Source organism: Musca autumnalis, unplaced genomic scaffold (assembly GCF_047663935.1).
Source record: "Musca autumnalis isolate F117 unplaced genomic scaffold, ASM4766393v1 scaffold_4, whole genome shotgun sequence".
NCBI classification, from domain to species: Eukaryota; Metazoa; Arthropoda; class Insecta; order Diptera; family Muscidae; genus Musca; species Musca autumnalis.
Genome location: NW_027411977.1, coordinates 26517852 through 26535575, shown reverse-complemented (window position 1 = coordinate 26535575; position 17724 = coordinate 26517852).

Below are 17724 nucleotides of genomic sequence, written 5' to 3'. Positions count from 1 at the left end.
CGTATAACAGTGTATATACCCTCTTGGCATAAAGGCTGAGGGTATAAAAATTCGCAGTATACAGACTCAAAATTAAATCCAAAAAATATTACCCAAAAATGAAACATAAAAGTGATGGCCTTGGTGTCGGTACATCCTCCTGTGAAGATGAACAACTGAATTTTCTTAAAGTTCATTCATTAAGTTCATGGAAATAAGCCTGATCTATGTCACAGAACCATAAAGGAAACATTAAAGTGTGTTCCAACTAGATCGTGAAATGTATCAATTCGTTTGCACAATTTAGACATGACAAAAGCCACCATCTCTTAGTTATTCAAGTCAATTTTTCTAGAAGACTCCTGAAAAGCAGATCAATATTTGGCAACTTTGTCGAGTACAAAGCGGCAGCCCGGTACCCCTGAGCATTTTAGTATTGGGCGATTTTATCTACTTTGTAAGCGTCACCAACAACAAAACTTGTAGAAAACTGAAGACAAAACTTAAAGGAAGCTGATGACCATACCAACATAAATCCATTGGTCGACTACATATGGGGTAGGCGGCCCCAATCACCGAATGAAGTCCGAAAACTCTACCAAAAAGTCAAACATCAAACTGATGGCTTTTATATAGGCACATCTTCCTGTATAGAACAGCAAGGTAATTTGGTAACTGATACAGATAAGGTACTCGGGATTTGGAAATAGCATTTTTTCAAACTCTTGGTACCCAATACTAGGTAAGATATCGCACATCCAATTCCAGAATATAGTATTGAATGTATACCACCCGGTCAAAATGAGCTTAATATGTCAATAACTCGGCTGAAAAATAATAAGAAAGCAGGACCCGATTTCCTATCAGCCGAGCTATTCAAAACCGGAGGCGACTTGGTGATAAGGTGTATGCATTAGCTTGTTAACACCATCTGGCAGGAAGAACGTGTCCCCGTGATTGAAACATGAGCATCCTGTGTCCCGTCCTCAAGAAAGGAAGTGTGGACTTCATGCATAAGTCTTCTCCCTATTGCCAAAAAGATAGTGTCATGGATATTAAAAAGCCTATGATGAACGAAAAAATTGGGACATACCAATGCGATATTTACCCTGTGGCAAATCCTGGAGAAGAAACAAGAGATGCAGATCGACACCTACAACCTTTAAGTCGATTATAAAGCAGCCTTCGACAGTCCCGTACACTCAAAGGTATTCGAATCCCCGCACAGTTCATTAGGCTTTGTAAGATGACTTTAACTGATAGCCGGTCCTCAGGAAAGAACCTCTCCGAAGAGTTTATACCAATTTTGTCCAAACTTTGCACAACATATTTTACGTTCCAACTATAGATCGGGTTACATTATTGACTATATCGGTCCTCTCCTTCGGGTTCGGAAAAAAAGTGAAATTTAAGAGCTCATTTCGTGTCGTTTTGCAATTTTTCAGGAGATTGTTCTTGCGGTCCCCTTTATACGGTAAAATATTTTTAGTAAGCAAATCAATACTTCCTGAGACAATGGCCTAAAAGCTCCAAGAACCACGGACGGCACCAACTAAAATGGCAAATCCGCAACATAACTCTCACAGGGAGTTTCTAATTGTCCCATACTTTGCACATTATATATTTTAGTCCCACATTACTGAACCTACAGATTCTAGAGGTGTGCCAAAGAAACTACATGAAACTATATAGTTCACTTCGCAGTTCCAATTGTCCAATTTTTTTAACACACTGCGTGTTCATGTTATCACACGTTATATTTCATAATGTTACTCATACGTTTTGCAACTAGTACAAAGAAATAGGAACTGGATTACCTAACTCTTAAAGATTCCACGTATTTTAAAGCAAACTCGTGACATAAGCTCTGTTCCAGAACTAAAAAGATTTTGCAATTTTTTCCACTTTAAAAAAAATTAAATTTCTCCATTTCAAGAACTCCTTTCATAAAGCAAAAAAATAATGGTTTTTCCGAGAGATTAAAAAACAATTTTGGCGAGTTTTTGTTTTGTTTTTATTGACTCTAACAACCACCACACACCACCCAACAAAGCAGAGACCAATTTAGCTGTTTTTTTTTTTATTTATTAATTCTTTTATGTTCTTCTAAAGATTTTCACTGTAGTTGTTATCGTCTCTTGTAAGCATAGCAGAACAATATGAACCATATGTACATACATGCTGAGTCTATCAGCACTAGGCCTTTGTATTAAAAAAATTAAAAATTTGTAGTTGCGAAGTATTCGACTATACGAACTTTTTTCTCGTCACCAAACGCACTGTAGATGTTTGGTTTGTCTGTTAACTAACAACAATTGTTGCGACAGCGGCAGTTTTTTTTTTGTGTGTGGTTTGTTGTTAAAGTCTCAATGTGATGATGAGACGATGGTGGGGGTTGTGTTGTGATTTGTTGATGTTATAGTGAGACGATGAGACCGATGAGAATGCAGGGATTAATAGGAAACTGATTTTGCATCACATGAAAACTTACATAGTTTTGAAAAAATAGTGGCTTTCGTTTGGATATAAGAAACTACACATGTATATTATGTGAGGTACCTGTACAGTATGAAAAAGCTACATCAGGAACGAAAATATGTAAAAATTCTTAAAATATTTTTTTCTGTGAATGTCGTTGATGCGGGCTCTACCAAAACATCTACCTAGGCTGACAATTTACCTTGGAGACGTTTTTTGACACGGCCGTTATATGGGGGACCGTTATATGTCGTATATTGACAGTTTTTGGTGTAGAAGTTTTGCGACTATTGAAAACCTTAAAAAGAATTTCGGAAAAAAATGTAGCTAAAATCCTCAAAATACCTTAAATGCTCAGAATGCCAGAAATACCAAAGTTTAAACTTGTTGGTGGAGAAGTACCAAAGTTTAAACTTGTTGGTGGAGAAGTACCAAAGTTTAAACTTGTTGGTGGAGAAGTTTCGTGACTACAGGGAACCTCAAATTTCAAATAGCATGTACTTCGGTGAAAGAATGTAGATAAAATCCTGATCATATCGAAAATTGGGAGGTACCGTTTTAAGAGGCCTAAAGCAAAACATGGGCCGATATAGACCGAACCTATGCCTATGTAAACATCACCTGCCTGTGGAAAAATTAAGTCTGGTGCCAAAATATTTCGTTCTAGCTCAATTATTGTGGAAGCTACAGTGATTACAAAAAACATCAGTAGTGCGATTCTGTAACTACTTAACGACAGAATTACCGACAATTATCGATAACTGGGAATTTTTTTTTCCTTATAATTTCGTAATTAACGAACATTTTCGTTAAGTTACCGACCAAAATAAAGTAGTCGCTAACTTATATCGACATCGCAAGTGATGCTAATTTTTATTTGGAGTTTTCATTAAATTTGTCGTTTTTATTTGACCGTTTTTACCGAAATTGCAGAATCCTTTACAGAGTGGCGTGGCTAAATCGACTCAGACTTTTATCCTGATCGAGAATATATGTATGTACTTTAAAGGGTCGCAAGTTATTATTTCAATGCGTTATTTACTTACTTAGCTGGCCCATTACAGAGCATTTGTTCCATAGACCGAACTAAGAAAAGATCACCAATTCTCTCTGTTTGTTGCTTGGCACTCTGGAATTACGCGCCTTTTCATCTCTTTATCCACTTGATTGAGCCATCTATCTATTCTGCGTTCACCGCCAAGCTGTTCGAATTTATACGCCTTTTTAGTGGGTTCTTCTTCGCCCATTCTTATGACATGGCCTAGCCAACGCAATCGCTGCAACTCGATACGTTTAAGTATGTATGTATATTGATGTCGTTGTATAACATATACAGCTCGAGGTTCATGCGACGTCGATATCCACGCAGATTGGTCCGTAGATCTTTCGAACAATTTTTCTCTCAAACACACCAAGCACTGCCATGTCTGCTTGCACAAGTACCCAGGCTTCGGAGGGTAGTATCAGTGTTTTGTACAGCGTTATTTTTGTTTGACGAGATGTGGCTTTGTTTTTAAACTGCTTACTTAAACCAAAGTAGCATCTGCTAGCCAATACAATTATTCTTTTTATTTCACAACTGATGTCGTTTGTTGTGTTTACGGCGGTGTCGAGGTACCTCAAAATTATAGGAACCAACTTCCACAGTAGGTCCGAGTTCAATGGACGCATTGCTCGTCGAAGCCATCTGCTTGGTCTTCTTAGCGTTTACCGCCAGACCCACTTTAGCAGATTCTCCTTCGACCTTCATAAAGGTATCAGTTACTTCTTTTACTGATCGTCCCATGATGTCTATATCATCAGCATAAGCAAGTAACATGTGGCTATTGGTGTAGATTGTGCCACTTCTTTTGACATTTGCCTCTCGTATATACCTTTTCCTTGTTGAAGAGATCACACGAAAGGCTGTCTCCTTGTCTGAAACCTATTTTGGTACAAAATTCTTCGGAAAGATTCTTTCCTATTTTAACTAAGGACCTCGTGTCAGTTAAAGTCATTCTACAAAGCCGGATGAGCTTTGCGGGGATACCAAATTCAGACATGGCTTGGAATACTTTGTAAGCGACAAAAAGGTGGTAGATTTCGATCTGCATCTCTTGGGTCTTCTCCAGGATTTGCCGTAGGGTAAATATCTGGTCAATTATGGACTTGCCAGGTCTAAAGCCGCATTGGTATGGTCCAATTATTTCGTTGACCATGGGCTTTAGTCGTTCGCACAATATCCCTGACACTATCTTGTATGCGATAGGGAGAAGACTTTACGCCTATAGTTAGAGCATAAGGTCTTATCTTCTTTCTTATGGACAAGACACAGGATGCTCAGGTTCCAATCGTCGGGTACGCGTTCTTCCTGCCAGATGGAGTTAACTAGCTGATGCATACTCCTTATCAGCGTGTCGTCTCCGGTTTTAAACAGCTCGGCTGGTAGGCCATCAGCTCCTGCTGCATTATTATACCCTCCACCATATTGAGGGTATAATCAAATTTGTCATTCCGTTTGTAAAACATCGAAATATTCGTCGGAGACCCTATAAAGTATATATATTAGTGATCAGCATAAAATTCTATGTCGATTTGACCATGTCCGTCTGTCCGTTCGTCCGTCTGTCCGTTCGTCCGTCTGTCTGTCTGCTGAAATCAATATATAGCTCGCAATTTTAAAGATAGAGAGTCAATATTTAGTACAGAAGTTTTTATTATTTGCAGGATGGTTGGTATTGAAAATGGAATATAAAGGTCCACGTTTTGTTAAAGCCCCTATAGAACGGTACCTCCCGATTTTCGGTATTTTTAAGGTTTTAGCTTCATTATCCTACCAAAATGGATGAAATTTTGTATTTAGTTATCGTTGGGTGTATGAAACTTTCCACCAGAAATTTGTTGGTATAAGTCCACGCATTCATATAGTCCCCATAGAACGGTACCTCCCGATATTCGGTATTTTGGAGGTTTTAGCTTCATTATCCCACCAAAATGTCTGAAATTTTGTATTTAGATATCGTTGGGTGTATAGAACTTTCCACCTGAAATTTGTTTGTATAGGTTCACGCCTTCATATAGCCTCCATAGAACGGTACCTCCCGATATTCGGTATTTTGAAGGGTTTTGCTTTATTATCCCATAAAAATGGTTGAAATTTGGTAATTAGTCTTCGTTGAGGATATAAAACGTTCCACCCAAAATGTGTTGGTATAGGTCCACGCTTTAATATAGTCTCCATAGAACGGTACCTCCCGATATTCGGTATTTTGAAGGTTTTAGCTTCATTATCCCACCAAAATGGCTGAAATTTGGTATTTAGTTATCGTTGGGTGTATAGAAATTTCCGCCTGAAATTTTTTGGTATAGGTTCACTCCTTCATATAGCCCCCATAGAACGGTACCTCCCGATATTCGGTATTTTGAAGGTTCTCTGTATCCCACCAAAATGGTTAAAATTTGGTAATTAGTTTTCGTTGAGGATATAAAACGTTCCACGTGAAATTTGTTGGTACAGGTCCACGCCTTCATATAGCCCCCATAGAACGGTACCTCCCGATATTCGGTATTTTGAAGATTTTAGCTTCATTATCCCACCAAAATGGTTGAAACTTGTTAATTACTCTTCTTTGAGGATATAAAACGTCTTCCATCTATCACAACGTGATCAATTTGATTTCTTGTTTTCTGATCTGGAGAAAGCCAGGTGCCCTTATGGACGTCGAGATTTTGAAATCTGGTGCTGCTAACTATTATGTTTTTGCCGCTGCGAAATCTATCAGCCTCATACCATTGTCAGATGTTTCACTGTGGAGACTGAATTTTCCGACCGTTGGGCCAAAGCAATATTCCTTTCCTATTTTGGCATTAAAATCGCCTAGAATAATTTTAATGTCGTGGACAGGACAACGGTCATATGTTTCTTCTAAGCGCTCATAAAATTTTTCTTTTTTTTCATAGTAGGCTGCTTTTTCTAGGGTAGGGTTACTAACCCTGCGCCCAAACCCAAGGTTTTAACGTTCTTATGGGTGAACGCGCGGCACATTTTAGTTCACTACCTTTAACGGGTGTTATAGGCAGCTCCCCTGGTGAAACCACGGGGAGGTCAGTGTCCACTTGAGATGAAAGAGGGAACAAAATAAATACTGGACTTTGCCATGTTAAAGCCGGTCAGGACCGTTCCTTGGTATCTTTCATCCTATTCTTTTATAATTTTGCGATTTAATTTTATCACTTTTTTTTGGGTAGCCAAAAATGAGTTACAGACTTCCAATACTGAACGGGTAAAAATATAAGGAGATGGTACAGTCAGTGCATTGTCCCAATTTGAACTTCTATATTTCAATTACGGTAAAACCTACGTAAATACTAAAGAGAGAATTGTCATAGCTACAACATGTTCTTAAGTGTCATTTCGGTAGGACTTGCGGTTTACAAGCAAAATCGTGAAAACCTAAAAAAACCTCTTAAAATGCCGACTTAAATCGCGTTTTATTTAAAAAACGCTCCGACGATTTTTTTATTTTTTTTTTATTTTGTAGTTTCAGGATTAAGCACCTTCCATTTAAAGCTGCTTCAAGAGTACCGTGTATATGTTACAACACACAAACGTTTATCTTTACGATAATGGGAATACCCTTGCTAACAAAAAATGTGAGGAATCTAAATTACGTCATATATATAACAAATTTTATTATATTACCCAACCAGGGTCAATGTTATTAGAGCTTGTGTGTAATTATGTTAAATTTATGGGCCACGATTTCAATCAAATCTCAACTTATGCAAAATGCTTTCCATTTTAACATAAAAGATCAAAGAACTTTTCTCGCTATGAAAAGACTTTCGTTCCACCCAGAATATTACATCAGAGCAACATACGTAAAAAAAAAACAAAAACGGAATACCAAAAATCATTAACTAGATTTTGATCATTAAGCCAAATAGACAACAGTTTATCACCACCACCAGTTCGAACAGTGAACTCACACTTGAGGTAATTTTCAACGACGCAAAACAAGTCCAGACTAAATAATTTGGCTCAAAAAAAAAAAACAATGACACCAACAATTAAAACTTGTTTAGTTTTTAAGTTCGGACATCAGTTCATTTATTATGGCTTCCAAGAATCTTTTTTATTCGTCGTCGTCGCATTATTATATAATTTATATACAAATATCCAATGTCTTAAATATTCATGAATCTTTTAAAATGTCAATAAACCAATCACGTGATAAAGGCATGATCGAATTTTGGATTCTGCGAGGGACACAAAAATTTGATACAATTTAATTTGGTTATAAAATTTGATATCTACTGGTAGTCTTTTGATTTTATGCAAAAATTTTGCGTAAAATTTTTTTTTGCAAATCTCTACAAAAATTCGAAGGCATTCTGCTGGAATAAAAAATAATGTAACAAGTAAAAAGTCGCTAATTTCGGGGGGCGGAACTTTTAAAACCCTCCACAATAAACCATACTTAATTAGAATGGAATAATTAGTTTTCTTTCCTGTCCGTAATTTCGGGTGCAACAAGTAAGAAAGTATCAGTCAGCTATGCAGACGGAGATATACCCTCAGCCACTGACAAAAAAATAACAACAACACCAAACCAAACACAAAAATTATGCCGATTATATAAAATGTACCAAACTTCTTCATAAGGGCCGGAAATATTAAATTACGTTAGACTAAGTTTGGAAGAAATCTTTGAAACAGTTTTAGGGTTATCTTGCACAATAGCCATTTTAGTGTGTTCCGGCATGGATTTGGAGCTTTTGGGCCATTATCTCAGGAAGTATTAAATAACTCCGAAAAAATTGTACCGTTGTAAATGAGGCCGCTAGAACAACCTACTGAAAAGAAGAATCAAAACGATGCGAGATGAGCTGTTAAACTTCACTTTTTTCGAATTTTGTGTGGGAGGTACTCGAAGGAGTGGATCGATATAGTCCATATCCCAACCTGATACCTGACTGGATGAATTAATATGATGTGCAAAGTCTGCACCAATCAGAAACTCCATGCGAGAATTATCTTGCGGCTTTGCCATTTTGGTTGGTGCCGTCAGGTTTCTTAGAGCTTTTAAGCCAATATCTCAGGAAGTATGGACTTGCGCAAGAAAGAAATTGTAAAGTCGTAAAGGGAGTCGCAAATACAACCTACTGAAAACATTTCAAAACGATCCGAGAGGAGTTCTTAAACGTGAGTTTATCCGAATTTTGTGTGGGAGGTACCCGAAGGAGTGGACCGTTATAGTCCATATTCGAACCATATTGCTCCCTTCGAGAGTTATGGACAAAATATTACGATACTCCAAATTTGGTTCGAATCGGTTGATTTGTTCGAGAGTTGTCGTGCGCACCAACTAGCCAGACCGACAGACGGACGGACATGGCTAAATCGACTCCAAATTGTCTGAAACGAATTTCGTTCAAACATACTTGGGGTCTAAAACCGTTATTTCGATGAGGCACATCTTTGGTCGTATCAAAGTGTATATACCCCTTCTACCCTAAGGGCTGAGGGTATAAAAATCTTTTGACCACGGATACCCCAAATGCATAAATTATCTAATCCAATCTAAAAAATGTATTCAACCAGGTTCAACCTATCAAAGTGTGGACTTATCTGGACAATTTTTGATGGAACATTTCTGTAACTACATAGAACCGGTTAGTTTTGTCAAACAGTGTAGATAAAATCCTCAATAAAGCGAAAAGCGCGAGGCACCGTTATATGGGGCTTATACCAAAACATGGACCTATATTGATGATTTTTAGTGAGGAAGTTTCGTGAAATGTCAATTTGCAGCTAGTTATACCCGATTTGGCCCAAAATTTGACTTTCGTTATATTTGGTCCAAACTTACTTAAGTTCGAAGATGAGCCATATGGGTTCACTCCTTCAAGTACCCACACCCCCACAAAAGTTTGAAAATGTTCGGAAAAATTGAGCGAACGATAACTCTTAAAGGTAGTAACCGATTTGGGTCATACTTTACACATCGTTAATTTCTACCAGACATAGATGAGGTTCCAATATGGAACATATCGGTCCACACCCTCGGGTACCTCCCTCGTACGTGAAATTCGAGAGCAAGAAGTACAAACCCCAAGGTGGCCAAATCGGATACACAATAACCACGATCATCAGTCTTTTTTTAATTAAGTTTTCGTAGGAGTCGATCCTTTGATCACTTGACCGATCCTTTTTTTGCAAGTAAAAAAGAAAAGCCGAAGATTCGAAACCACATAAACACCATTATGTGACCGTTTTCGCCGTTGGTAGAAGCTCATCCGACAAATCGGTTGTGAAGTGGCTTCTCTCTCTGTCATCGAAATTTTTTTCTTTCAAATTCAATTTGTTTTCGCTGTGGTTGATATTTGTCCATTCAATCTGTATGGCTTCCAAGACAAACGCTTAGCGCAGTCTTTGGTAGTTATGAGTTTGGCTCTGAATGCTAACACGTCGTGATAACACATTTTTCATATGTTTTTCAAGGACGTAGGTTCAAAACCGAGCCTGGCTCAAGCTGATTTTTATTTATTTGAAAATGTTGTCTATAAGGGTGAACGTCGTTTTTATACCCTACACCACTATGTGGTAAGGGGTATTATGTGTTAGTGCATTTGTATGTAACATACAAAAGGAAGCGAGATAGACCCATAGTTCCTTCTAGGGATATACATAGAATCACTTTCTGAGTCGATTTATGCATGTCCGTCCGTCCGTCCGTTCGCGACATACAGGTCGCATTTGTTGACCGATTTCGCTGAAAATTGGGGAATACCATTTTCTTAGCCGTCGGACGATCAAGTTCGAAGAAGGGCTATATCGGTCCAAGTTTTGGTATAGCCCCCATATAACGATACCTCCCGATTTAAGGTATTTTATGGATCTTAGCCACATTTTTTGCCCAAACTAGCTGAAATTTTACATTTAAGGTTCTCAATAGCCGCGAAATTGCTCCACTAAAAATTGTCAAGATAGGTCCACGGTTCGGTATAGTCCCCATATAACGATACCTCCCGATTTAAGGTATTTTAGGGATCTTAGGCACATTTTTTGCTTGAACTAGCTGAAATTTTACATATAAATTTGTGGTGGAGGGTATAAAAAGTTCGGCCCGACCGAACTTAACGCTTTTCTTACTTGTTAATATTAATTTTTAATTTTTCGATTGCTTGAGTGGAGTATTCCCCCATTGGCTCAACTTCATTTATTACCATCTATTACAGAGAGTAATGTTTTCAAAACGAACTGACAGTGTTGCAAAATTTTACTGATCGCTAATTAATTTTTAATTACAAATATTCATCACGAAAAAAACAATTTGCATTTGAAAGAAAAAAGATCGATTACAGAGAACCCGCTCCACAGCCGAAATGTTTGATGAGCCGCTACCAACGGCGAAACCGGTCACACAATGGTGGTTTTCCTTTTTCGCTTGCAAAAAAACATCGGTCATAAAGCTCGACTCCAACGAGTAATTAATTGAATACAAGTAAAAAATTATCAGTCGGCATTGCCGACAGAGGTATACCCTCAGCCTATGTGAATAGAAACACATTTTTCCACAAAAAAACGTATGTATTTACGGAGTCTTCAGAATTTTGGGCTCATGAACTTGCCGTCAAAGATATGGATTAGGATAAAATTTCATAAGTTTTGCGGGGGAGGTACCTAAAGGAATCGTTTTGGTAGTCATTCCTCCCGACACCAGTTGGTAACAACATAGTTTAGAGCTTTTGGACCAGGAAACATGGATTGGTCCACGAAATACATCAATCATATCGCTGCAAACAGGGCCACAAGGAGTACCTTCGGTAAAAATTTCCCAAGGATTGTCGTAAAGACCCATTACCGCACTTAAACCAAAATGTTGATCCCTTATTTGGGTGCTACCCTAAGGAATGAACCGATGGGGCCCACATTTGAACATAAAATAAGTTTGGGCAAAATATTTCGAGATCCAAAATTTGGCCCAAATCGGTTGCTCCGCGCTTACCATTATAGCGAATATTTTCGCTACCGGTACCGGAAGGATTGGACCTGTAAGCACCATCTTCGAATTTCATATAATATTCGAAGAAGATTACGATATGCAAAGTGTGGACCAACGCAGTATTCCGTTCGAGATTTGTCGTGCGCACCAGCAACTACACTTGCAGAACCTAGTGTTGTTTTACAGCTTGCGGGTCATTTTTTACACAAGTATATACTTGTCACTCAAAAAAACCTATATCATAGTAATATGGGCTTCGAGTATAACCAGTTGGAAGAAAACTCAAAAAGATTCGAGAGGAGGTCCTAAACAACACTATTCCGAAATTTTGTGTGGACGGTATACGAAGGAGTTGACATATATAGTCCATATTCTAACCTTATCAATGTCTTGTAGAAATATTACGATGTCCAAAGTATGGACCAAAACGGTTACTGCCTTCGGGAGTTATCGTGCTCACCATTATAGCGAAAAGTTTTGAACTTTTGTGAGGGAGGCATCCAAAGGAGTGGTCCGATAAGGCCCATCTGGGAACTTGATTTAACTTTGGGCAATATATTACGATTGTCTATTTTTCGATCGAAACTGTTGCAAGAAAAACCTAAACGATTCGAGAGGAGGTCCGAAATTTTCAAAATTTCCGAAATTTGTTGTGGGAGGTATCCGAAAGAGTTGAAATACATATATAGTCCATATTCTAACCTGACCTATATCTCGTAGAAATATTACGATGTCCAAAGTATGGACCAAGTCGGTTACTGCCTTCGAGAGTTATCGTGCGCAACATTTTAGAGAAAAGTTTTGAACTTTTATGGGGAAGGCACCCAAAGTAGTGGATCGATAAGGCCCATCTGGGAACTTGATTTAACTTTGGGCAAAATATTACGATTGCCAATTTTGTGTATATTTCCATACATAACACATGATGCCATAGCGGGTGGTTACAGATTTCAGGACATTTTCTCAGGAAGTATGGACTTGCCCCTGAACAAACTTGTACCGTGTAAGGGGGGAAGTGAATAAAAGTTGTTACAACAAAAATCAAAAGGATTTGAGAGGAGGTCTTAAGGAAGGAATGAACCTGAGTCTGGACCAAGTCGGTTAGTCCCTTCGAGAGTTATCGTGCGCATAATTTTTGCGAAAAAAATTGAATTTCTGAGGGGGAGGTACCCGAAGGACAGACAGACCAAGTGATTTCGTCAAAACATAATCGGGGTCTAAAACTATTATTTCGATGAGGCACACATCGCCCGCATGAACGTGTTTATACCCTAGTTAGCATCAATGCTGAGGGCATAAAAGTCATTTTCGCCCTAATAGGCAACATTTTCAAATAAATAAATAAATAATTTTAGTTTGTTCCGACAGGGTTTTGCACAGTTTTCGGGCCATTATTTCAGGAAGTATGAACTCGAAAATAATTGTACCGTCATGATACGACAACCGTCGAAAGGACCACATGTTGTAAAAAATTTCAAAACGATCCGTGACATGTACATAAACTTTTTTTGTGTGGAGTGGACCAATTTTGTTAATTTTCGTACGTATAGAGATCAAGTACGAAAATTAACAAAATTGGAAATATTATGAAAAACTAAGTTCGGACCAAATCAGACACTACTTTTTAGCGATTTATCATCGCAACATTTAGTCCATCTTCGAACTCAAAATAGGTTTGTAATTTGTCAGGGTATTCGTATGGACAAATCGGTTGATCCGCTAGATAATTACGGTGCGCATAGACCAGCCAAATAGACAGACACGCGGAGTACGCGACACCAAATTGCATGAAACGGATTTTGTCCAAACATACTTGGGGTCTAAAACAAATATTTCTATGATTTGATTGTATCAAAGTGTTCATACTAGTACCCTAGTTAACCGGGCCCGGCCGAACTTTTTATACCCTTCACCGTAAAATATTCTTTACTAAAATGGAATTATGAGTTTCCCTTCCAGTCCACAATTTTAGGTGCAAACATTTTTCGACCACGGATACCCCAAATGCCTAAATTATCTAATGTAAAAATGTATTTAATCAGGTGGTACCTCAATATGCAGTCTATATCAATGTGTGGACCTATTTTCACAATTGTTGGAGGAAAAGTTGTGTAACTGCAGGGAACCTCAAATGTCAAATTAGGGTAGTTTCTTTAAATAATGTAGCTTAGACCAACAAAATACAGGAAATCGAAAGGTACCGTTATGCCGTATTTTAGTGAAGAAATATTGTGTTCGGTTAAAATTTTATTTAAAATCCTCAAAATATCGAAAATCGGGAGGTACCGTTATATGGAGGCTATATCGAAGTGTGAACATATCATGAAAATGTTTGGTGGAAAAGTTTTGTACCCGCAGGGTATCAAAAATGTCAAATTTCGAGTAGTTCCGCCAAACAATGTAGCTAAGACCCTCAAAATACCGAGAATCGGGAGGTACCGTTATATGGGGGCTATACCAAAACATGGACCTATGTTGACGATTTTTAGTGAAGAAGTTTTGTGACCACTAAGAACTTGAAATGTGAAATTACAGTTAGTTTGGTTAAACATTTTAGATAAAATACTCAAAATACCGAAAATCGGGAGATACCGTTATATGGGGACTATATCAAAATATGGACCTCTCTTGACAATTTTTGGTTGAAAAATTTTATAACTGAAGGGAACATAAAATGTTAAATTACGAGTAGTTCCACCAAAAAATGTAACTAAGACCCTAAAAATACCCAAAATCTGGAGGTACCGTTATATGGGGATTATACCAAAACATTGGCCTATATTGACAATTTTTAGTGAAGAAGTTTTGTGACCACTAAGAACCTGAAATGTCAAATTACAGTTAGTTTGGTTAAAAATTGTAGCTAAGACACTCAAAATACCGAAAATCGGGAGGCACAGATATATGGGGGCTATACAAAAACATGGACCTATGTTGACGATTTTTAGTGAAGAAGTTTTGTGACCACCGAAATGTGAAATTGCAGTTAGTTTGGTTAAAAATTTTAGCTAAAATACTCAAAATTCTGAAAATCGGGAGTTACCGTTATATGAGGGCTATAACAAAACATGGACCTATCTTGAGAATTTTTGGTTGAAAAGATTTATAACTGCAGTGAACCTAAAATGTCAAATTACGAGCAGGTCCCCCAAAAAATGTAGCAAAGACCCTCAGAATACCGAAAATCGGGAGGTACCGTTATATGGGGGCTATACCAAAACATGGACCTATGTTGACGATTTTTAGTGAATAAGTTTTGTTACCACTAAGAACTTGAAATGTGAATTTACAGTTAGTTTGGTTAAAAATTTTAGCTAAAATACTCAAAATTCCGAAAATCGGGAGTTACCCTTATATGGGGGATATAACAAAACATGGATCTATCTTCACAATTTTTGGTTGAAAAGATTTATAACTGCAGGGAACCTAAAATGTCAAATTACGAGTAGTTCCGCCAAACAATGTAGCTAGGACTCTCAAAATATCGAACATCGGAAGGTACCGTTATATTGGGGCTGTACCAAAACATGGTCCTATGGTAACGATTTTTAGTGAAGAAGTTTTGGGAACACTGAGAACCTGAAATGTCAAATTACAGTTAGTTTGGTTAAACATTTTAACTAAAATCCTCAAAATACCGAAAATCGGGAGGTACCGTTATATGAGGCTATACCAAAACATGGATGGACCTATGTTGACAATTTTTGGTGGAGAAGTGTTGTTACCACTAAGAACTTTAAACATCAAAGTACAGCAAGTTTGATTAATAATTGTAGCTAAAATACTCAAAATCCGAAAATCAGGAGATACCGTTATATGGGGACAATACCAAAACGTGGGCCGATATAGTCCATCTTCAAACCTGACCTGTCTATTGAAAACATATTATTGTGGATTATTGTGGACGCTAGGGTGATTACCACAGACGAACAGACGGACATGGCTAGACCGACCCAGAATTTTATCCTGAGTAAGAATATATACTTTAAAGGTTCGTAAATAGTTCTTTTCAATGCGTTACAAACGGAAAAAACAAACTAAATATACCCTCCATACTATGGTGGAGGGTATAAAACTTATTAAAAACAATTATTAAAAACGTCTTGCAAATGCATGTTGGGCCATGCTTCGGCTGCTCCTTTTTCGCCAGTTATCGTCCGCTCCATTTAGTGCTGAAGTTACCCAATAGTGGGTACCGATATGGTCCATCTTCGATCTTAAAACATGTTTAGAGGAATTTTTACTATTTTCAAAGTTTGGACAAATCGGTTGATTCGTTCGAGAGTTGTGGTACTCATCAGCCGTCCAGTCAGACATACACAGGGACGGGCTTCCAATCAGACAGAATCGCAGACGTACAAGATTCCAAATTGTTTGAAACGAATTTCGTTCAAATATACATCGGGTCTTAAACCATTATTTCAATGATTTGATTTTTTATAAAAGAGTACCCTAGTACTGAGGGTACGTTACATAGATTCATGAAAAGAAACAAAAAAACCTCTTGGTTGTGTTATCAAATCTTAATATTGGTTATGGTTCCAATATTTCAATGCGTTAAACTACCTAAAACCAACTAAAGAAGAGTATAATGAACAGTAATTTTTCTTGGCACCTTTATAGAAGCATCGAAGGCAAACAAACTAAATTTTTTATTTATGTTTATAAAATATAGCAACAATATTAATATCAAAATCTTCATCAAAAAATTAACACAAAATTGAAGGTCAATCTGCTGGCAGTGACACAAACTGCGGCAAACATACAACAAACATATCATGCTTTTAGAAACGGACAGCAGCAGCCGGCAGTAGTACTACTGGTTGTTTTACTTTTGTATTAAATCTTTTTTTGTTTGAATATTCATTAAATGTATTCATCAGAAATTACGGAAAAAAGAACCCGGTATTTGGAAATGTAGAATTGTCTTTTAAGAATTAAGCATTAAGTTATGGTGAATACTAATTTCCATGTGCTCACTATGACTAAAGGCGATAAAGAGATTTGGGGGGAGCGAGGGAAGTTGTCTGACCTGTCTTAATGTCCCACCACACGTTCTTATTAATTTATGATCAACCACTAAACAAATGAAACAAATGATCGGATGATTCCCATAAATGATTATTATTAGTTGGCGTCGTTTTGTTTTGTATTTGTTAATAATTAATTTTCTGATTGCTCTGAACGACAACTATTATCCAAAGTAGTCTTAACAAGATCATTTCTTTTTTTTCCATTTTTGTAAGCCAGATCCATTTAACATGGCCTAATTGGTGTTTTATTTCTGTTGTTATTGTTCCTTGTTTGAGGTTTCTTGTTCGTATGTTGTCTTTGTGGAAGTGGGAAAAATGACCTCTAGTTGCCAAAAACAAAAGTTGTTGCCAGTTGTGGAAGTCGCGTGAGTTAATATATACACATGTATGTATGTTTATATGTTGTGTGGACGTACATATGTATCTTTTATCTTTTTGGTCAAGATGTTTTTTTTTTGGTCAAGATGTTGCGTTTTCTTTATGTATTATAAGCATTTTAATTGAGCACACTCTATCATCACTATGAGATGTAGGGTATGCTATGTTACTCAAGTCATTTGTAACTCCGACAATGTTCTAAATATGCATACAAATCTGATTTGACAATATTCGGCTGTCCGTAAATAGCATCTCAAGTGATAATAACGAAATTTTTGCAAGAATCCATGCCTCTCTGTGCAAAATATAAACAACTCTCAAGGTATACTTACTTACTTAGTTGGCCCATTACAGAACATTTGTTCCATAGACCGAACTAAGAAAAGGTCTCCATTCCTCTCTGTTTTTCGCTTGACTTTTTGGAATACCGCGCCTTTCCATTTCTTCATCTACTTGTTTGCTCCATCGAAGCTTAGGCCTGCCGATTCTGCGTGCACCGCCATGTGGCATGTATTCATACGCCTTTTTAGCGGGTTCATCATCGCTCATTCTCATGATATGGCCCAGCCAACGCAACCGTTGCATCTCGATACGTTTAACTATATTCATGTCTTTGTATAGCTTATATAGCTCGTGGTTCATACGACGTCGATATTCACCGTCAACGCAAATCGGCCCGTAGATCTTTCGAAGAATTTTTCTCTCAAACACACCAAGCACTGCCTTATCTGCTTGCGCAAGTACCCATGCTTCGGAGCCATACATAAGCACGGGTAGTATCAGCGTTTTGTATAGTGTTATTTTTGTTTGACGAGATGTGGCTTTGTTTTTAAATTGCTTACTTAGACCATAGTAGCATCTGTTGGCCA